General features: G+C 43.2%; 1 long non-coding RNA gene across 1 annotated transcript; it reads right to left on the bottom strand.

Moving 5' to 3' along the window:
• Positions 1–6361: 6361 nt before the first annotated feature.
• Positions 6362–7220, bottom strand: LOC139680654 (uncharacterized). Its single transcript, XR_011699385.1, has 3 exons — positions 7110–7220; positions 6772–6853; positions 6362–6591 (listed from the first exon to the last, which is right to left on the bottom strand). It is a non-coding gene; the product is annotated as an uncharacterized lncRNA (long non-coding RNA).
• Between the last annotated feature and the right edge of the window lie 16076 nt (positions 7221–23296).

Raw genomic sequence — 23296 nt, 5'->3', positions numbered from 1 at the left:
CATGGTAATCATGTTGTTGATTGCACCTGTGTGTGTGTGTTTAATCCTTAAAGCCGAGTTGTCCATGTAATTTTTACATTCTTCCTTTACCTTCCCTGTTTGGAACACCTGAAAACCTCTGAATAGATAACCAAATGTAATTATTTTTCTAAGAAAATACATGTTGCAAACCTTGTGCAAATAGCCATACAGACAAGTTGACAAAAGCATGCAGCTAATGATGTACATCCCCTTCAGGACCTTGTGAAAGACAGGTGTAAGTCCCTGCTGTTCTGTGCAGGAAGCAGACAAGGTTTATATAAGCAGTTTTACGAATTTGGACATCAGCCTGAAAACTTTGCAGAACAATAATAGATAACTAAGATAATCAGAACCTTGAATTAAACATGAGTGTGTTTGAATTCTGCTGTGGTATGGGTACCTTGTTTGCCTATGCAGGTACATACAGCTATGCAGCCAAAATAAGGGTGCTGCTACTTTCCTTATCCTTGCAGATAAGATTTTCTGTGTAGTTAAGGCATGGCTAGACATATAGCTTTCATGTAGCTGGAAAAGCAAGGTAAGGTTTCATAAATTGTCCTTGACCTTCAAAGAAGTGTACTTAAGTTGTTCAATAACCCTTTGCTGTCAGATACTCTGGTTAAATTAGAAAATGCAGTTTAACTATGTGAGTTTTGTTACAAGGGTAATGAATTGGTCAGTTTGCAGTACATGTGCATTAAATGGGATTATTTGGAAAAGAACTTCTGATTTATTTCAGAAGGAATTTTAAGGTAATTTTCTACTGTGGGGAGACTTCCCTGAACACTTTGTCTTCCTCTCCGTGGCCAAACACTGCTCTCTAGCTACTTCCCTTTCCTAAATTCACTGTGTGGCTTTTTGTTTTTCCCAAAAGATCAACTGGGAAAAAAACCACTCTCAGGCTTACTCATTTCTGAATCTGTCCTGCTCTTCATCACTGGTAAAAGTGATAAACATGAAACCACACTCACCTATTTATTCCCTGGCAAAACGAGTCTGCAGTATGTCTGTCTCTGGAGTTGTCAGACCTTCAGGGTGGGGATGGTTTTCATTTGCATTATCCAGCACTGAACTCCTTGGCAGGACACTGAGTAAAAGATATAAAAAGTAGGGCAAACATTTATTACATCTAAAGAGAGGACATTTATTTCCTATTGTGCTTTTGAGTGCTGCTTCCATGTAATGAACTTGGGGCCAGGCCTCTCACTGGAATTCAGTCCAAAAGCATCCTGGTGTTCTGCACCATCTGAGAACCTATTTGGGATTCTCAGATGGTGCAGGATTTGTGAGATCATTTATGTGCCTCTTCCCCTTCAAATTTAAAGAAAGAAAATCTTCTAGAGTGGTACTCTGCACAGCATGCAGCCTAGATGCATGAGATCTGTTCCACCCCTGCCAGCTCTTCCTGCAGATCAGCTTCAGTGCCTGCAACACTCTCCAGGAATCAGGAGAACCTCTTAATCCAGGCTAGGGATGCCTAAGGCAGGGCTGGATGGAGTCAGCCATACCTGGGGAAGGTTGTGGCAGCCCCAGGCCAGGGAGGAGTGGTGATGAGAACTGGCCCAACCTGCTTGGAGTTAGGGGTTCCAGCTTCACTACTGGTTCCCAGCCAGTGAGAGTGAGAAAAGCAAAGGCTTTCTTCACAGGATTTTTGGAAACCTTCAGTGGAGAAATACTGGCATGCTCTTTAATTGTTTAAGATTTGGGATGGGCTACAACAGTCAGAATTCTGGGAGAGTTTTGCCAGTCATACAGATTGTCCGGTGGGATTTAGAAGAAATGCTGAGAAGGAAAAACATTCTCGTTCATCACATTCCTTGTGAAATTCCACATATTCAGAGGCAGGAACAGACTGTTTTCCCACTGTGAAACCTGAGCAAACCTTCTTGGGATTGAGGGCAAGGTCTGAGTGCAGCTGAATAGTCTCCAGTTCTGGTGAGGGCTAGAGCTATTGTATTGTTTTGATGTAGAAACAGAAGGAAACAGGCTGAGAGAAAATATAATGTTTTCAGGTGTACAGTTCAGAGCAAAGTAACTGAACCTCGTGTTGGTCAGTCAGCTCCTCCTAATAGCTGACTGTCTGCAATACCTACAGACCTAAAAGGCGTGTGTGAGTGGTGGGAGAGGAGAGGAGGAAGATGGGGACTCACCAGGGTGCAGTACTGTTAGGACTGGTATTCCATAGCAATGACTATAAAAAACGTGTATTATATACTGTGCAAGGGGTGGGAGCAGTCGGATAAGGTGAATGCATGAAAATCAGGCTTATTTGAACTTTGGCCTGATTCTTCTCATTATTTGCTTGCTTTAGACTAGGGTAATAACACTACAGAAATCTCTTAATAAACACATGCATCAGTGAAAGGGAAGTCAGTCTCCTTGCCCTTCACATGCTCTTCCAGCCCAGGTCACATTGGCCATTTCAGTCTGTGATGGACAGTCACCCTGGAAGCATTTGGGCTCAGTTAGAAATCTTTTCTTATCTTCTGACTAAGCTAGAAGGTATTCCCATTGCACAGATTCATTTTCTTCAGAAAAACACAGGGAAATGAGCTGCCATAGTTCAAGTCTGCTCCAGAGTAAACTCAAGGCACAGCAGTGAACTGAGGGGAGATAATTCAAAGGAAAACAGGGCAACTGACAGTGATTTGGCTGGATACACTTAAACAAAGGAATATCTGGCTTCTTTTAGATATAACTGAAATAAATTTGCTTCTCAAAACTTAGTTCCTAGGCTCAGCTTCTGTTCCCTGTCACCCCATGAAAAGGCACCACTGACAGATGATCTTCCAGCAGCTGCAATTCAAGGCATGTTTATTTGGTGGCAGTACTGACTTTCTCCATTCACCACTGGTTTGTCCTCACAGCACTCCTCTGCTGTGCTGGAACAAACGTTTGCTCCTCTGTACAGGAAGTGGATCAGTGAACTGATGTCTTTCCACCCTCATCGCACTCCCAAGGCTACTCTTCAGAGGGGTCTCTTCCCCAAGATGTTGAGAGGGTGCAAAGGACTGGATGGGGAACCCCAAGGGTCTTCAGGTACACGGAAAGACAGCTTAACACAGGCTGGAGAGTGAAGTCCTTCATGAAACCTGATGTTCCCAGGTTTGCACTGTCAAAATAGATGTGTGAACTTCCATCAGACACTGGTGGGGCTACAGAGGCCCCTCTGGAATCACTTTTAAATCCAAACTTTCACTCTAAAGGAATTGGGATAATATCCATGCCTTGCACATTCACTGCTAGTGCTTTATCAAATTACTGTTTCCAGGATATGAATTATCTGTGCTGCCTGGCCTCAGAGGTGCAGCAGCAGTGCACCTGATTTGTCACCAGAAAGGGTCAATCAAACAACACAGATTAAAGCAGAACACAGTTCCTTTCAAGTGAAGGTTTCCTCACACAAAGTCTTTTCCCTTTTCTTTAAATTATGCATGCAGATCAGCTCCTATCAATGGCTCCTCAGGCACCTAACAGCTTTTCTCCATGCTGAAAATGCAACTTTTGGGAAGCTAAAGGTCCATAGGTAACCTAAAAAAAAGGTACATTTTTTTTCCCAGGCCAAGACAAGGGACAATCCGTTTGCTGCTTGTGAAAGCTCCCTTAGCTACACAAACCCAGTGCTGCTGTAGCCAGAGGACTGGAAAACCTTGCTTTGCCTTCTCAGGGCACATGCTTGCTGTGAGCACCTTGTGAGCAGTGGTGCCTCCGTGCAGCTGCACAAGCCATCAGGAGTGCAACCCTACACAAACAAATACTTGCCTCATACTTGCCTACTGCCAAATACTTGGCAGGCCAAGGATGCTCCACTGCCAGGCTTAAGACAGACCTCCAGCCTTCACCCTGAATGAACACACCTACAAGGGAGCATCTGTGGAAGAGGGAGAGGGAGGGAAAGGGAGGCAGCAGTGTGCCAAGGGTAGTGCCTGGCTGTGCAGCCTTTCCACAGTAGAGATTGGTGGTTTGTTTCTGCAGGGATTTAGTTCAGCCTGTGTGACAGCCTGCCCAGGCTTTTTCTTACCATCAGCAGGAAATCAGGATTACAAGTGATCCCCACTGGTGGCCGGGCTGAGATGGATAAGAGAGCCCTGAGGCTAATGAGGGGAGAAGGCTGCCCCACATCCCCTGCGTATCATGCTCAGTCCTAGTAAAGGGCATGGAAAAATTAGTCAACTTTAAGGGATATTCTAATTTATAGCAGCAAAGAATGTACCTCTGGGAGCCATTATACTAGGCAAGGGTAATTGGAGAGCTAACACCCTTTAGCTAGATGTCCTTCTCTGAACACTCTGCACAGGGAAACTGCTAAGAAGTGAAATGGCACCAATTTGGATAAAATCCTCATCTGGCACGGTAGCATTACATTCCTTAGCTAAAAGGTGCTGGCAATGCCCTATGTGTGCATAGTTTGGGTCTGTCCTAAAACTGCTGATCACTTACACCTCTTCTCTGTTACACAAAGTACCTTCTTGTGAAGTACCATGGCTTCAACTCACTTAGTACACAACCACCTGAGTTTCCACAGCCTCTCCTGTTCTCAGTACTTGCAGCTGCTGACTGAGGCTCTTATGTTTGATCTCAAGCACCTCCTTCCACTGTTTTGCAATGGTCTCAGCCCCACAGAAGATAAATTGACCAGCGTACATCCCCCCATCTTCCCACTCTGTTCCCAGGATAAAGTTGCAGGAATAATGTGTAGAAGGGATTACAGAACACATGAAGCTTTTCCAAGGCATTATGGTTGAAGCTGATCACTACTTGAAGGGAGGTGCTTGCTAACTTAGCCACACCTTTGCTTCAGGTACTGTTGCAACAACTGGCAGTTTTGCCTCTCCCTGTAAACCTGGGGCCTGACTCCGTATGTGCCATTACTATTTTCCAAGCAGAGCCAGCTCAATGTCCAACCAACTCAATATGTGATGCTCAAAAGTATCAGAATATAGCACATCATACAGAAGTAAATGGTATGATATGAAATCAGCTGACTTGGATAATTTTTTACACGCATAGGCATTTCCACGCATCTGTTTTGAGAACCACAAAGACCAGGTTATACTAGGAGCATGATAGCTTAAATCTAAAGTAAATTTCACTGGAATTGATTTCCACTGATACCAGACAGAAGAAGGTAGGAATTAGATTCTTATTCCAGATTTATACCAGAAGAACTAACAGCAGAAAATACAATTTTCGTCCAGGAACAGCTAATGATTAAATAAAGCAAAAATGAAATTTGACAAGCATCTGGTTTGATAAAATTTATAGGCACAGAATCAGATCCTCTGCCTCTTGCAATTCACATAGTCATTCAAATTAACACTAAGTGACTTTAACTCTCTACTATTCTAAGCCAAGGGTGTCTCCCACCCAGCACAGTAAAAATAAAAATAATTGCATATGAATAGGGCAGTAGAGAACCAGTTTCAGTAGAAATACATTGCATCCACCTTTGTGAAAATTTACATCCATGAAAAGTCTCTATGTTTCAACCATGACAGTGTGTAAAAATGAAAGATTTTGGAGTTATTCTGGCAAAACAAAGTGTTAAAAAGGGGTGTTTTTGAAAATCATTGTACCACAATTTTTTGGGGGGGTATTGGGCTATATCTTCAGCTTCTCTAAACTGACCTTAACCCAAAGAGCATTTGAGAATGTGAAAGTGTGGCACCTGAACATATTTTTTATGCTACTAAAATCAAGGATAATTTGGTTCCTAATATTTCTGACAAGAACCTTTAAGGGAGATTCTGAGAAAGCATGAGCTTATGCCATGTCAAACTTCTGGCACAGGAAAAGGAGCTGAGCATGATCCCTGGGAAAAGCAGAGCTCTGTGTTCTCATTTCTAGAAAGCATGCCAGGAGAAGCAAAAGAAATGAGGAGTGGACTGGCCACTTCAGATCAAGCTGTATTAAAAGCAAGAAGGGTCCAGAAGCTGGCTCAGACACCATGGCCAGCTGTACATCTGACAGGGACACATGTATGTGCTAGAGCATTTTGCAATCAGAGTTTACTCTGACTAGACAGCACAGCTACCTTGTCAGGAAGGGGGAAGGATAAGCACTGAGAAGGTCTTCAACAGGCAGCAGGCATACAACATAAAGCAGCACAATGCTGCTCTTTCCACTACACCACCTGGTTTCTAACACTGTAACTATCCTAATTTATCCAATAGTCTGATTACAAGCAAAAATATTAACTGAAAAGTATACACAAGTTGCTGAAAGAGAAGATGGAGCAGAACACACAGGATATTAGCTAGTTTGTGGCTGATCTTGCACACCTTCACTAACTTCAAGGCACTTTGATACACTTTTATTGTGGAAAGATACTTACCACAGAATTGAAATCCAAATGTAGGACTAAACATGATCTAGATGAAACAATGCAGATCTATATACAGCTTTTCCATGGAAATAAGCCTTCAAGAGTACACTGAAATACAAGTTTAACTTTTATCCCTTTATTACTTCTAGGGGCCTGTTTTGTTTGTAATCAATGAAGATAGTTCTCTTCCATAATGTGACAAATATATTGCAGTAAATTGCATTAGACACTTAAATCACATATACCTAAAAAAAGAAAAAGAAAAAAAGACATAAATTAGGAGGTGGAAAATAAAGAATTAATTAATTAAAACTAGCAAAGTACAATAATCTCATGATCTCTAATCTATGGCAGTGAAGTCTCAGCCTAGACTCCCCAAACCCCTGGCATACCTCTACATTTCTCTAAATATTTAAATTACTCACTTTAGGTTACTGCAAGAGGAAATGGCAAGAATGGTGTAGTGGCTGCACTAAGAGGAATGGTCGACGCTTGGTATCCGCAGAGCTGTGAAATGAGAGGATGTTGAATTATGCTGCCTTGAAAGTTCAGTTTTCTTCAGTTTGTGCTAAACACCACCCAGAGGCACAGACCATAATGTCCTCTTGAGGGCCACTCTCTGATATTAAGGAAAATAAGGGGAATGCAGGGAAATGAATAATGACTGTGATGTTCAAAGAGATAACAGAAAAAAAGCACATCCTTCTTTATGTTATGCTTTTCTTGATTCAGAATGAAAGAGTCTGTCTTTCCCCAGCATCACCTTTGTGATGAGTGAATGGATGTGAACTGGTGCCAAGGTGTTCCTCATCCAGTTGTGGAATATGCACACAATGGTGAACCTTTTGGTGGGAAGCTAGAGGCAGCAACAAGCTTCTTTTTCCACCTGAAATGGGCTGGGATATGGCAGCTTGTCATCCTACTACAGGCACCACTTCAAGTCTGTTAAAAGCAACAGGAAAAAATCCAGTTAAGAATCCCAGTTGTCACAGGAAACAACTTGAGATCATTTTATCAGGAATATTATGGAAAGCTGCTTCTCCAGATTATCAGGAACTGCAAGCTGAGCAAGAAAAACCCTTAAAGAGTGGTCAACTGTCCATAGCACAAATATTTTACATACCTTTGAATTTAAAAGCACAATTTGAACTAGTCATCGCTGAATTAGTTTACAATACAAACAGGCTTCACCTTAGAGTTATGCAGCAATAACTTCCACGGTGTTGGTAGATTAAAACTCATTTCTATCTCTGCTAAAGGAAGGAAACTGCCTGAAACTTGCATCTCTCAGCAATGTTGCAGACACAGCCTTCACCTGCTGTCCTGTCTTCAGAGGCATTATGAAGACAAAGTCTGTTATGAAAACAAACCCCTAACTCTGCTGACAGATGAGATACCAAACAGAACAGAAAGCAAAACAAAGCAAAGCCAACACTGCCAATATTTTCAGAGGTTTTCTCTTTCTTCTGCAATAGGAAGCTACCACACCGAGGCAGGGGCTAATGCATGTGACCACCCACTGCAGAGCCTGTATTTAAGCCATAAATTGTAGCTTAAATGTTCTGAATAGTCCTGTGTCTGGTGGAGTCTGAACTTACCCTGAGAGAACAGAGGTGGCCCACACGCCTTACCTGGCTGTGCAGTACAGCCTGGAGAAAGGACCTGGGGAGCCAGGTGAGGGCAATCATGCTTCTTATGTGGGGGCTGTATTGAGGGAAAAGGCACTGGGCTGGGCAAGTGCCTCTTCTGCAGTAGACCAGACATTGTGCTGGAGTTCCTACAGTGTGCCAGCTCTGGAAGCTGAGGCTAAATCTATCATCAAGTCCTCTGGATCTTTAAATGAGCTATTAACAAGATTGCCTAGAGGAAAGAGACATGGCCACAACTTGAAGAACTAGCCACCCTGCTGGTAAGCTGCCCATCAGCTCACACAACCCACACTCACTGGCACAGGGCATATGAGCCCATGCTCACACATTAGGAACCTTGTGACAACCCCTCAAGGTGGCCTAGCCAGCACCAAGGCAGGGCCTGATATCTCGGGCCATGTCCTTCAGTCCTGCCCTGCAGATTCTGACAAGGCTGTATATCCTAGTGAGACATTCCCTTTTCTGAATTTTGCCAGCAACAGAATCATGAGTATGACACAGTTTGCAAATGGAAAAAAACACATCAGACAAAAGCTCAGGAAGGTTTTGTGGGAGTTTACTTAATAAAAGGAGAAATTGGTTATCACAAGGAATAAAATACTATGTGAATAAAAAGAACTCATTTCAGCTGTCTGTTTAAACTTTTCTGTGCCCCTTTTCCTCTGTAAAAATCTTGAAATACACCTTCCTCCATTTACAATGCACCGATGTTGCAGTTTACATCCAGTCCTCCGAGGCACTTGGATGTTACTGGGTATTGCCAGGCAACTAGAGTTCTCAGGGACATAAAAGAAATTGGGGATCTTCTGCAGAAGATAATTAGTATCTAGATGGATGCTCTGAGAATGTGATTCAAAGAGAGATGTGTGACTTTTCTCTACTTACACACCTGTATCCCTTGGAAGAGTGACATGTGAGCGCCTGCTAACTTTCCTGGTAAATGCATTAGCAATTTTTTTTTTTTTTGTGATCAGGCCCCTTCTGACACAAGCTGCAAGTCAAGCAGAGAATTTCAAGAGTGAAAGCAAAGAATCCATACAAAGCTCTGTCTTTAGCCTGAAACAGCAATGAGCTCATGTCTTGATAAAAGGCTAAACACCAAGCAGAGCTAGCAAGATCAGAGGATTTCCTCACAACACAGTCTCAGCCAGCTTCTATATTTTGCTTCGTTTCACACTGCAATAAAAACATCCGCAAAGCAGGAACAGAACAACCTGCTTCAGTGTCAGACACCAGCCCACCCCCCTGCCAGCTGGCAGGGAAACTTGTGAGGCCACTAGGGATCTGCCCTGTTTGCATGTTAGATAGGTCCCGAGTGCCCTGGGAGGGTAGAAGTCAAGCAGCCTGGCCACTCCAGCCAGCAGCAGATGCCAGGCACTCCTTTCACTCATGCATGCAGAGATGATTTGAGTCATCAGCCTCCCAAGCAAGCTAGCCAGAAAAAAAACATCAAACCCAGGTTTTCTGACAAGGCTGGGATATTGCACATGGTTTCAACATCAGAGCAGTGTTTGCCAGAGGAAAGGGGTTTCCCTGGCAATGAGATGGGGAGGAAGCGTAGTGGAACAAGGTTAAAGGGAGGACAGAAGAGTATGCTTATTGCCTGAGAAGGCATTCTCTTCCTATTTGGAGCTGTGTCAGGAGATCCTTACCACAAGGGGTTTTGCAGCACCACCTATGAGCTCTTTTCCTCATGCAAGCAAGCCAAGGCAGGTCTGGCATGAGTGGGATGGAGGTTTTCAGGGCCACACCTAACTCACAGAAACTTGTGCTGGAGCCAGCTGTGGCAAGTGCCAATAAAACCTGCAATCAGAGGCAGCTTTCATACTAAATATGTCCAGGCTGACTTTCCTTTCAAAATAATAGGGGGTGAGGCTGCCAGGTAAACAGGTCAATTTTTACAGGACATTTTAGAGCACATGCCTGTCTTTTGTTGCAGTGGCTGAGATGCAAAGCAGCCCAGAACAGGGAGAAATTCCCTAATGGACAGAGTGTAGCCCAGAGGAAAACCAAACATACCATCCCCACCAAAGAGCAGCATTTGGGATAAGGACTGAGGGGGAGGATGCACACCCTGTATGCAGTGCATCCATCTCTTTTACTTGCTAATGACCGAAACCAGTGGCAGAATCCTAGTCCTGATACAATCACAGGATTCAAACTGGAAATGGCTGTTGCAACAGAGCTGGGTGAAACACTGTGGTTCCACTGTTTACTCTCTAGAAGCTACAAGTTTGAGCTTGGCCACCAAAATGAGATCTATTATTTACTCAGATCTTTATGGAAATTGAGCATTCATCATAGCACCATAACCAGATAATTTAAAATAAAATCCAAACCTGAAAGTCCTCCTAAGCTGGGATTATGAAAACATGCAAAAGCAACATCAATGTGCCCAGAGATAAAACTGTGTAATGAAAGAATTTGGCCACATTCTGTATTTTCACAGATCCATCAATATTTATTTGTCGTGACTTACACTCTCATCATTCTAAGCACAGTAGAAATTGTTAACTGAACATGTCTAAAATCCATTGACCTTGACTCCAGTCCTGGATGAGACTTAAGTAAACTGTATATTTTTAACTTGAAGGTTTTATTGCAATTAAATTGTGTGCAAAAAAAATCTGAATGTAATTTGCTGATAAAAAGTTTGTTTTCTGTTTTCTCTTAGAAACTTGATGAGCAGTTTTCTCTCCAAAACAACAAACTTTTACTGCTAAGCAAGGGCCAGGCATTGAACATTAAAACCAGAGAAATGATTTTTTCAGGAAATTGTAAGCAATGGAAAACAAACTATTGTAAGGCAGGTACAAGTGTAGCCTTAAATAGAACTTTCACTATCAACTAAGGCTTTAGTAAATGCTATGTAAGGCTTACAACTTTTGTTCTTATTCCAGAGACTTTAAGGTGAATTGCCATTCTACTGGAAAACAATCTTGTGTAAGTCCAACTCATAGTAAACAATCTTGAGATTTCTTATGGGTTGCATGCAGAACAAAATGCCCTGTTTGAGATTCTTCTCTGTATTTCTCCTTTGCTATTTGTTCACCTTCTTCTAATTTTGCAGCAGCCAGAAAACAAGATCCCTTCACTGCACAAGGGAAAGACTCAATGGCTGTTAACTTGATTTGATGCTACTGTTCATGCATCCTTTGCTATGCCAAGGAGCTGGCACTGAGAGCTTCAGAGAGGTCTATGGGCAGAAGTTCTGGAAGTGTTCTGTGAAAGCATTTCCTGAACCACATCTGACAAGACAAGTTAGCTTATGAAAATCCTCACAGGAGTTTTTCTTGGTCAAAGTACCCCCACTCCTAGGTTTCTACATTGTCCCACTTTGCTGAGCAATAGTATTTTTCAAACACAGCCTCTACAGGGAGGCAAAGACACACGCTCAGTGTGCAGGGAATGCTGAGCTGAGACTTCCGCTCCTCTCCAGGCCCCGAGAGAACAGGAGGAGGTGGTGGCAGGCTCACTGTGCTGCTGCTGACCCAGCCTGCCTGGATGCTGAACTGCTGCACCACAGAGACAATTCTAATTTGTTCTAACAGGATGGGCGTGCACTGGGCTGCGTCCCCAGCCAGTGGAAATCACAGTAGCCCTCCTGAAATCAATGCAATTATGCCAATTTTCATAGATTCATAGATTTTCAAGTCAGAAGGGAGCATTGTGATTTACATGTTGGCTATAGCTGTGATCTATGTTGCAAATGAGGATTTATACCAGCTGGGAGGATCCAGCCCTCGATGCATTTCAGGAACTCTAATCTTCTAGTCAGATGAATTCTATAGAGCAGCTGCTTTGCTGCAGAAAATTTTTAGCCCTGCAGGAGAATAGCAGAGCCCTGCAGATTCACATGTATTGGGATGGGCTATTTACACCCTGATGAGAGGCTGAGGGGGCAAAAAAGAAACAGTACAAAGTACTGCCTGGAGCAGAGGACTGGTTCAGGGAACAACAGAAGTGGTTGAGCAAGGAGGGAATGACAGCTAGATGGAAGGCACCTAGGCGTGCTGTTCCAGATACCCCTGGCAGATAAATGAGGGCAGGCACAGAAAACAAGAAAGCAGATTTTGAGAGTCAATACCATGTTTTTCTTCCTCTTGCACCAACTCAGCAGGGGACCTGCAGGTTGGATGAGATTTTAAAATGTCTCCCTGCTCCTTGCAATTCCTGGCTGATTCCCAAGGTACCTTGCAGATTGCCTGAGCTCTCTCAGCCCCTGACCCGACTGTAGGCAACCCTGTCGGCTGGAGGAAAACTCTATTCCTGTACTTTCATTTGCAAGGGACTACTAATTAGTGGACCCTTTGATACACTGATTGTCTCACGTGAGGATTTGCATTAATAATTTAATTTGATAATAATTAGTAGCTTCATATAATTTTCCCCACTTTTCCCTATTTACCCCTTCCTGTGAGGCAGGGTAGGTACTTAAAGGTTAGGTTAGCACTTACGGGGGGAGCACTTCACTGAGATTTCAGCTAGTGTTTTCCAGTGCCTTTTCCTTTCACCATGACAGTTATGAAAACCTTCCTTTTGTATTGCTGAAGTGTCCCTACGAGCTGCTCTGTGAGACAACACAAATCTGGGAAAAAGGACCTGGCATGCCAGTGATGTCTGTACAGCAGCCTGACAGCACCCAAGGACTGGCAGTGATATCCTGAAGCACAGCAGTATGGGAGGTGAAAAAGAAGAGGCCTTAAGGAACCTTTTAGGAGCTCCATCCCTCATCAAAGAAAGAAAAGAATTAAAAGCAATGGGTCTGGTGCACTCTGGATAATGGGCATTGGTTGGGTTTGGCTTTCCTGAGAAAACCTGTCAAAGCAATGAATAAAGAGCTAGTCAAATAGGCTGCCATCATTTTGTTTTGTCTCACAGAACAAAATAGGGCTGGTTTGAAAAGAGCAGTCCATCCACACTGCCCCAAAAACATTGTTGTCATAAAATCTTCATAGGGAGAAACGGGGTTAGCTTGCTCTACTTGCAGCCAAAGGAAAGGCATCAGAGAGCTGGGCGACTCTCTTATTATGCCATCCCTCTGCTTTATCCTAACTCATCCAACTCAAACCAATGTAAATGAGACAAAATTTCTGTAGGCTTAAGTAGGGCTTACATGGGGAATTTGTCAGGTCTTAGTGAGAGAAAGGGCATTTATTTACTTCATGGACCAGACTGTGGGTTGATGTAAGGAAACCTGGCTTCAGGTGCACTGATGAGAACTGGAGAATTGTGGGAACTTCTCATGTGCATTCAGATTGCATTTTGGGGGTATTGCAACTGGATCTGTGATTTCCATTTATTTATTTCCATAAATAAATTGGTTACCCAAGTAGGCACAGACATTTAACTTAAGCATTCCTGGAATCTGAGGTAAAACAGCTCTTTCCATTTCTACACAGTAAACAGGGAATGCAGTCTCAAGTCACGCAAAATACATTGAACTGCCTTTAAATCTTCATCACAAATACAGTAGTTGGAGAACAAGGCCCAGACTCTCCCATATTTCCTAACCCAGCCTAACTGCAGTCCAGAACATACAAAACATCTCTGGAACTGCACCAAGAATATGAACATGGAATGCTTCTCTTTCCATGATTAATTCAATTCGCAATGCTTAAAGAAGAGTCTATAAACACACACACACAGCAGCAGTCCACCAAATTATGCAAAGCATTTGCTTCATTTTTAGTTTTGCAATCAACCCTCAATTTGATTAGCGGCACACTGACACTCAACTGGAAAATTTTTTAAAACCGACTTTTGCTGCCGTGAATGCAGGTTTCAGTCATATTCTATCTATGCAGCAGCAATCTCCCAGGGCCTCAGTTGGGGAGTGAAAACATAAAGTGGTAGCTGGAAAGGTACTGCTCCTCTTGCCTTTATGGTTTACATGTGCACTAAATCCCACTTGACTTTGTCAGTTTGGCTTGGACACAAGGAACAGAGAGGGGACAATTTGCACTCAGTCCCTCTGCACACACATACCCTCTTGGGAAAAACATGTTGGTCTCTGGCACCTCTTCTGTTCTTTCCTTAATTGCAGACTGATGCTGAAAGATTTTGAAGCAGGATACAAGAACTACAATTCACAACTAGCTATTTCCTATAAAGCATTGATTTCTGATTCCTCTCAGTGCCACTGTTAAAAATTACATTTTAAATGTCAACCCAAAACACAAGGCAATGGTGCAGAGAATTCAAAGAAAACCTTTGCAAGCTTAGAAAGCAGGCACATGCACAGCACACTGGCCTACCTTGGAAGAAGTAAACAGTGTTGAAACAGTAAGAAAGGTAACTGGAGAGTTTCTGGACAGCTGGTCTTTCTGTGGGGTATTTTCTCACAGTGATTGTGACTTGACTGCATGGTGGAACTGAGAGTGGCACCTTCAGGGTGTGAGAGGAGGGACTCCTAAATACAGTATGGAAAGTAGCTGAAAATAATTTGAATTGCTTTAAAATGCATTAGGAAGATAGGTATTATGCAAATATTTGTTACTACTACTTGATCACTGTAAGTCCTCAGAACCAAAACTTGAGCTCAGAAGAAGGACTGATCCAAAATACAACAACCTTGGCCTCAGAAGGTTTTTCAGTGCAGTCAAAATTGAGGGGAAAATTATTTTTTCTCGTTAGAAGCAGAGGTGACACAAAAATCTGTATGTCTGTTTTGAGAGGTAGGGTAAGTGGTGAACATCAACATTTTCAAAACACATTAACTTCAAATTAAACCAAAAAATTATATAGAACTGTTTCTGCAGAACCAGAAATTCTGTACTTCTGCAACACTGAGGCAATATAAACATGGAATACATAGATAGAGATATGTAAATACAATGGCAAATGCTGCAATAAAAAAATCCAGGTCTAAATGAGGAATTGGAATGAAACATTTTCACTTGCATAAATGAAACAATTTGACATTATTGCAGTGAAATGAGAAAGTCATAATTGTTTCTCATTTCCCATTTTAAATTTTGATACATTTCCAAAAAATAATTGCTTTTTGACAAAAACACTTTCACCAAGAGCAGACCCTTCCACTGATTCTGGTTTTCCATTTAACTCTACTAAAAGCTTCCCACAACAATTCTGCATAAGGGAAATCTTTGCCGCCTTCTGCACCTGGGCACCTCCCCGAGAGCTGCTCCTTGCCTGGAATTCCTAGTCTGCTTCAGTAGCACCAACTTTTCCCTGCTTATCTGTTTCAAGTCAGAAAAGAACCCCATACAACTGAAGTCATCAGCCTACCATGGATTATGATAGATCTCATATTTTCTAATCTAAAAATTTGACTGAGGAAGTTAAAACTAGGGCAGGTGATTATTTTTTTACTCATGGATTCATGTCAAATCTCTCAGTGAAACACTGGCCCCACACTCAGTTCCCCTGAATGCTTCCATGTTCTCTCTTCTGTTGTTAAAAGAGATAGGCTGTTCTCTTCCTCCAGTAGTGCCGTTCTCTTCCTCCAGTAAGAAACTAAAAAGTCTCCTCTGACATGGTTTTCACTACTTCACAATCCACAGCAATAAAGATCAAAAACCAAAGGAGATCATCTGGAAATAAACAACAGAAGGTGCACAATGTGTCATGCAACAAGCAGGTTTGGTATAGCTCAGTGTATGCCCACACCCTTCAAGGACCACAGGAGACACTGGGCTTTCTGAAGGCTAGATTGGACCAATACTAAATGGCCAGGAACTGTGAGAAGTATTTGGTGGACAGTATTCTCCCTTCAACATTTTGGAAAGGAGAGCTGTTCTCTCCACTGTCTGAAGGAGACACGTTATTAGGGCTGAAGCTACTTCTGCTGATGGAAGATATCATGGCATTTTTGACCAACTGTGCATGTGCCCCAGCCAACTACCCACTGAGTAAATTCTTTCAGTGTATGTAATTCCCTCTTACAGCTTCCACAGCACATGTCATTTTTCACTGCCTCTCCCCAACTGTTGTGTAGCATCATTCTGTGCTCCAAACACCTGACACTTCATGTCTGTGATGGATGAAAGGAGTCACACCAATCATGTGGCCTCTTGGAGACTCCAGGAGTAAGGGCTGTCTAACTCTGAAATTGTAAAGCACAGTCTAATTTCCCAGAAATCCATGCAGAAATTAATGCATTCCAGAGCTGAACCACATTAAAAACTAAGTGGATCTTGACTTCTTAGGGTGACTTAAAGACATATTTCTACTTCTTCCACTGAACACTGCAAAGTTCCCCTGGCTTGAAACATTGAGTCTTTGCTGGCCTAAAGATGCCTTTTACTCCCCTGGTAGCTGTCAGTTTGCAATTCAAAGTGCAATGGGACAGTTTTACATAACCTAGAAGGAAAATTACAGCTTCAATGAAGAAGAAATACTTTCCTGTCTTCATCCAACTGCCTGGGTGTGCTATGAAGCACGAGACAGTAGGAGCACAAAGTAGGTACTACAGCTGTACAGCTTCACTGATTGCTGGCACTGGCATGGCTTGTGCCCTTGCAAAGCAGCCACTACTTTTTGCAAGTCTCCTTTTAGGAGCAGGATGGCCCTCGCGAAATGTCAAAGTTCCCTGAGAAAGGGAAGGGCAAAAGAAAGAAAAGGAGAAAAATAACTGGTTTTGGGGAACAGCAATGAAAAAAAGGGAAGTGCTGTGAGGATCACAGGATTAGACATGCATTGAGAGAGAACTGGACATCAAGCAAAGCACTCCCAATAGCACCCATTAAACCATGATGGCATCTAAGCTGCTAGTGAACACAACCCACTGATGCTCTGCTCAGCAATGAAAGCATGATAGCACAGGCAGAGCTCCTACAGCTTCTGGGATTTACTATCAAACTTTCCACACTGGAGAGCTGACAAAAAAGTCTCCACAACAGTCTGAGTTCATTACAATCCCCAAAGCTACATATTCAAACTTTATCCTGAAAGCTGAAGAAGCACATGAATCCAGAAGCTGCAGTCGTAAGAAGCACAGCTAACAAAAATGGACCTGGCAATACTCACAACCTTACAGCTTCTGCTTAATCTTTGGGTGGCCTGGCATATAGGGTGAGAAGGACCTGAAGGACAGAGGAAGCTTGCAAGTTGAAATAGGTCTGGAAGTCAGGGTTGTTTTAATAGTAGTTTCTCTGCTTTCTCATGGTTTAAGAAAGAAATTAATGTACCACACAAACCAAAAATCTTAATTGAAAGAGCTCTGTGTCACTTTTCTCATTTTCCTTTTCCTTTCTTTTCAGGTATACAATACATGCAGCACTAAATTTTGCATTAATGTATATAGTGTGACATCAGTTACTTGAATATACACTATAAACAAGAACAGGATTGACCAGCAGATAGATTTGTAAAATCCATACTTGTTATGTAAATGGTTGTAAAGTTACCTTCATGCAGAGCACTGCACTTTGACATAGTTGTCCTTTGTCTAGTGCAGCAAAACCCAACAACAAGGAATGTGATGTACAGCATATACTTTTTCAAACTGTTCCTGGCATGCTCTTTCATTTTGAATAGCATAAAGCTTTAGGTTGTATTACATGCTCTATAGTAACTTTTTTTTTCCTACTAATCCATTTTTTTTCACACAAACCCATTAACACAGCTGTTTTGTGTGTACACATGTATATGCCTGTGACATTTCCTAAAAAAAAAAAAATACAACTTGATCAAATAAAGTATGGCAATAGTAAATTCCTGGATTGAGATTCAAGTTTTTATCAAGTACAGGCATACTTTTTTTGCTCTCAAAACAGTAGGGTTGACTTTCCTCTTGCTCATTCCATGCTATATTATTGCAGGTTGCTTCCTTCTTTGAAGACATTGTCAATGGACACCAGAAAATGAGAGATTGAAATCAAGTCCAAAGGCTGTGCCATTAAAATACTGACATAACCCACATGGCACGAGTGAAAATATGCATATGAATGTGGCCAAAACTGGGGATATGCAGGCGGATTTGTAAAGTCAGACCAGCCAGTCTTCAGATTTTCATCAGGCGACTGAGAAACCAAGTGCTGTAGTGCTAACAATGTCTGCAGTGTTAACTCTGAATGAACAGCCAGCAAAAGGACACCAAGAGTGGCCTAACTTAACTGCTCAGCTCTGCCCAGAGAGATACAAACAGCAGACTACACTCCAGATGAATAATCTAAATGAGTCAATAAATGTTGTCCAAATTTCTCTAAGACCCCAAATATATGATGTTGGAGGCTGTTGGAGTGCAGCTGTCACCCCACCATACAGACTATAACACAGCACCTGGTGGGTGTAACAGATCTGGAGCTGCAGTGGAGCAAGTGCACAGATGCCTGCTGAAGTGACCTGCATAAAATTATCCCGTATTCCTGGCAAAAGCTAGTACACCTTAATGACATTTTTCACCAGACCTCAGCAAAAGGCCTAGAGGTCCTGAGCTCTGGGCTGGCCTCCAGTTCTATGAGGACTACACTTTGCATTTTTTTCTGCTTATGCAGGATCCTTTTACAAGCATATTTCTTTTTCATATTTCTCTTTAAACACTACAAAAGAAATAAAAGAAAATGCAGAAAAGCACGCAAGGTTCCGCATAATGTGTACAAGAAATGAGTGTTTATCACTGCATGAAGACTTAATTAGACTAGACATGTAGCTCAACATCAAAATAGCAAAACTATGGGTTAAAGCATGCACCATTCCATGGTTAGTACTGCAAAGATACAAGAATATGTAACGCAAACTCTGTGAAGCAAGAACCATCAAACAGGCAAGTAAAAAATCCTGCAGAGATGAAGGCATGTCTTAGCTGCACAGCCACTCTAATCTCTTCACTGCAGTCCTTGTTCTCCACCCATTCCCAGTTGTGTCCTTGTAGGGATATAGACTGGTAACCTGAAAAGACATCTGCCTGTCTTTTAATTGAACTGAGTGTGGGAGTAGGTGTACTCAAGGCAGACTTCTTGGGATAGATGCTGACCTGGTTTGGGAGCTCAGACCCAGCACAACACCAATGTGGTTACACTGCTTCCAGCCCCAGCTGGCTTGTGCTGGTTTAGTGTGGGGCCTGGGAATAGAAACCCTGTAAATTCCAGTACCTGTCCATACACCTTGGAGGACAGGTTGCTCTGCACAGAGACTCTGTGTACATTTGGGTTTGGATAGATCTTAGGGTGGCACATGGCAAAACACTCACAAAACCTGTTCTCACTGACCATGGGGTTGTACTTTATGTGTCTTGTGATTTATTCTTCCAAGCAATGAGAACAAGAGCCTCTGTCCAAGCCCAAACATCAGATTAGCCTTAAAAGCATTACCTGAAGAGAGCATGAGTGTAACAGAGATCTCATGGTGTAGTAAAGAGTGCCATTGTGTAAGAAGATGTGTAGAGGCTTAACACAGCATGTACTTTGTAGGGTGGCTAATTATAGGAAGGCTTCAGCTGGGAAAAACTTCCAAAATTTTCTGTGTCCTGAAAGTCCTGTTCCTAATGGTTCCTATTCAGGCTCCATTGCTTTTTTAGCACTCCACCAACAGATAATAGTGAGCAAGATTTCAGAAGAGGTCCTATCCTTGCCCTGCCCTTAGTTTTTCCCTCTGAAAACCTTCCCTTCTTACCTGCCTTGAATTTCAGGTGTCCATTTCTTCTTTCCTGGCAAACCATTCCATCAGTATCTTCTTGCAATACAGTTTCCTTCTTCTGTGCAAAAACTTTCTTCCACATCCTACTTTCTACCATTCCCTTCAAACTGATCCCTTCCAAACTCAGCTGGATCCCTTCCTGAGCTTCTGGAATATCCCTCATCCCACATGCACCTGCAGTTTATTCCTCTGTCTTGAGGCCTGGGGATCTGACTCATCATTTTTGTGATTGCTTCTTTGCATCAAAGCCTCATCTAATGCTTGGTCTCTCCACAAGAAAAAGTGTGGTTAGAAGAGGTATGACTGTCTAGCAAGGCCTGGAGATAAAAAAGAAAAGGAGAGAGACTAAGGCCATGCAGTTGCTGTTTTTACCTTTTTTTTTTTTTTTTTGTTGAGTGATGGGCTATTCTGGGTAAGAACAGCAGCTCAGAACAGAATCCACCTCACATTAAGAGGTGTTGCAGTCTGCTCCAGGTTTTTCAGCTGGTGACGTACATGCCTTGCATTCTCCAACAGCTCCTTGGCAGGGACATGCACCTTTTCTCTGCCTTCTGCCATTCTGCAGTTGGTCTGAAACCCTTCCTGAGCAGTACCCATCTGAACCATCCCATCACCAAGATGGTTCAAACAAAGAACAAAAACACATGTGAGAAAGGCTGGTGGGAGCCTGTTGGCTCTTATGCCAATTTGCTGGTGGTTGTGCTGCTGTGCATGTCAGTAGGAGATTAGCTGCCTTAGTCCACAATCCATTTTTGTGCTTCTCAGGGAAGCATATTCTTACACTCCCCTCTTTTAAGGACTAATCTGGGCACATGCTGGATGAGGGTGCCTCCCTCCCCATGTTTAATTCTGCTTTCTGAACTGTGCATTTTGAATGCTTCTGCAGTGTGCCCCGTGCAATTAGAGACAGTCCCACAGGGCAGAGGTGCAGGCTGCATCCTGAGATATTCCTCTGCTGTGGAAAATAAACAACAGCCTCTGAGACTATTCTTCTGCCAAAATAATTTTAGCCTTTCACTGTCACACAGCAGGTGGGCTGGGTGGGGAGGGAACAGGAGGAGAGGTGCTGCTGCGCCAACCTCAGGAGGCTGGTTATTTTAAAACGCACCAGACAATTAATTAATTTTCCTTTTAAAAATGTTGCAAAAATGTAGTTGAAGGTATTACACCTTCATAACAAAGTCTCTATTATAAATGAGCCTCTCCTTTTCAGACAGGGCTGTAATTAGATTGCCTGTGGTGATGATGAATGGCCAAGGTGAATTCATTTCGGGGAAAGTGTGCAGCAACAACCCACGTCCAAAAGGCAGGGAGGGCTACCTGTGGCCGCCCCTCAGGCACCCACCAACATGGCAGGGAGGGAAGCTGTCCCCCTCACTCAGGGAGTCACACAGCCCCCACTATGGAAAACCATGGATGCCCACTTCCCCTCCTCATGCGCACCATCCTTGCAGCAGCATGGGGCTTGTGCTCTGGGGCACCACAGCCAGATGGGTGTGGAACAAGGCACAGAACTGTGGCCTGAGGCACAGCCACTGTGGCCCTGACAGGACCTGCACTCATTCCCCAACAGCCCTTGGCTCTCCCAGCCCGAGATCTGCTTTGGTGCCACGGGGCCAGGGCCACTGTGAGTCTCTGGCAAGGGTCTGAGGGCCACAGCACAGTGGCACACAGCCCTCCCTGCCTTCACATCGAGTGCCAGCCCCGAGCATCTCTGGGCAGTTTTATTACTGTGATTAATGTTAGTGTGATGAATCCCCCTCCCCTTCCCCCTCCTCCCCCCTCCTCGTTTGCCTGCTGCACAGTAAGTGCCGTTTCAGAGGCAGGGCTGTGGGAGAGCACAGCATGCCCTAATGACCAGGGAATGCTCTCTTTAAGGTCTGGCTTTAAACACATTTGCTGTCAAGAAGGAGAAACTCGCTGGTGTGTCGCAGAGCTCATGGCTGCATTTCAAAGGGAACGTTTTGCAGGTGCAGCAGGTATCAGGAGAGACATAGGTCACACTGTGTTCAGTCCCATCTGGGAATCACCCCCTATTTGCAGATATTTGCTGTTCATAGAGTCCATCAGCATTTGGCTCACCAAGACTGATAGCTTGAGCTTTGCACTGTTTCAGAAGTTTCTGCTTTCTCTAAAGCATGACTTATTTTTTTCCTCTCCCTCAACTTTCCTGTCAGTTGTTACACAACAGACCATGCCTGGAAATAAAGAGCTCCATCCAGAAGTAAAAGCTGCTATAAAAAGAAGAAACTGTCCCCAGGACAGATCCATTTCAGTAAATGGTGAGGATGATGTAAAGTGAAACTTGTGCAGAAATCATTAACTCTGAGAACATTGAAAGGACTGAAGAGGTATAAGCTGAAACGTAAGAATTATAAGCAGCATTGTCATTTGCAGTTACAAAAACTCTTGCCTGGACAAAATCATTGGCAGAATGAGGTAGGTGATGGCCATAGCAGCAGCATATTTCTGCTCTGTGGACTTTTTCCTGGCCTTAATAAAAATAGTCTGCTTGGAGGATGAAGCAGCTGCTTGTCAAAGGGCCTCTGGCTCCACACACAGCACTGTTTGGTGAGGTGTGAATGCTAAACCTTAGGAGGGAACACTTGATTGGGAAATTGCAGGCCTCACTAACACACAGCCTGATCCTCTTTGACCCATACATTTTTGTGGGCTTTCCATTCCTCCTTTGGCCCTGAACACTTACTGAACAACCCTAAAACTCTCAGCATCAATTAATGCAAATGTGACAGGCTTCTCTGATAGGTAGGGTAAGGAGTCTTTCAGCCTCATTAGAGAAGGGAAGAGCTTTCCATCCATCTCTTGATTTTGATGGAAATGGTATACAACATGTTTTATCTTTGCAAAACAATAAGAGTGAAGGGGTTGTGAGCCAGGGCCGCCAGCTAAGAGTTGAAGATGAAATTTAATTGGTTAGTAACAAAATTTTACTGCTGAGACAGCTTGTTTACATCTATTTAATGTCATTGCTTCCTGAATTTGACTGTCAGGGAGTGCTGCCTGACTGCTTCAGCCAGATAACAAACTGGTTCATGCCACTTTCAGATTTATCTTCTCTTCTGACCACCAACAGCCTCTTTCCAGTCTTTCAGCCTCTCTCTGGTAGTGTCCTTTTCCATTGAACTGCACTGGGGTGTGTTCTGTACCTGCATATACCATGGCCTTTCACCTGCTGGTACTGCTGTTTTAATCAAATCCCTTATCTTAGTCCTGGCTCTGTGCCTTTTGTTTGCCATCCCATAGCCCTTTGCCAGTTTGCACTTCTGTGTTTCCAAAACCTTGTCCTTTCCTTGCTTCCAAACCCCAAAAAGCACATTTTATTTAAGTGATGTATTTCAGCTCTAATGCTTAATTGTGCAAGAACTTGGGAACTGGATCTGGGGAACATGGAATTAGTGAATGTGCTCATTACTTTGCAGGACTTGGCCCATGATGCAGTCCTATTTTCCTACATTTGCTCTACTTTGGACTGTAGCTGTCAGCTCCCCAGCATGCCTTTAAAAGGCACGAGGACAGGAAAGCACATTTGTTTTGCTGTGTCTGTGGCACAGTGGTGCACGCTGTAGGCAGAGTCAGAGTCCATGTGCAGCAGTGTCTGACCCAGCACTGTTCAGCTGGTGACAGTATTTGCAAACCTGAGAGTTCAAGCATGAGAGGGAAACAGAATGTAAGTTTAGAG

This window comes from Pithys albifrons, chromosome 1 (assembly GCF_047495875.1).
Source record: "Pithys albifrons albifrons isolate INPA30051 chromosome 1, PitAlb_v1, whole genome shotgun sequence".
Taxonomy (NCBI): domain Eukaryota; kingdom Metazoa; phylum Chordata; class Aves; order Passeriformes; family Thamnophilidae; genus Pithys; species Pithys albifrons.
This window is presented reverse-complemented; position numbering and strand designations above follow the sequence as displayed.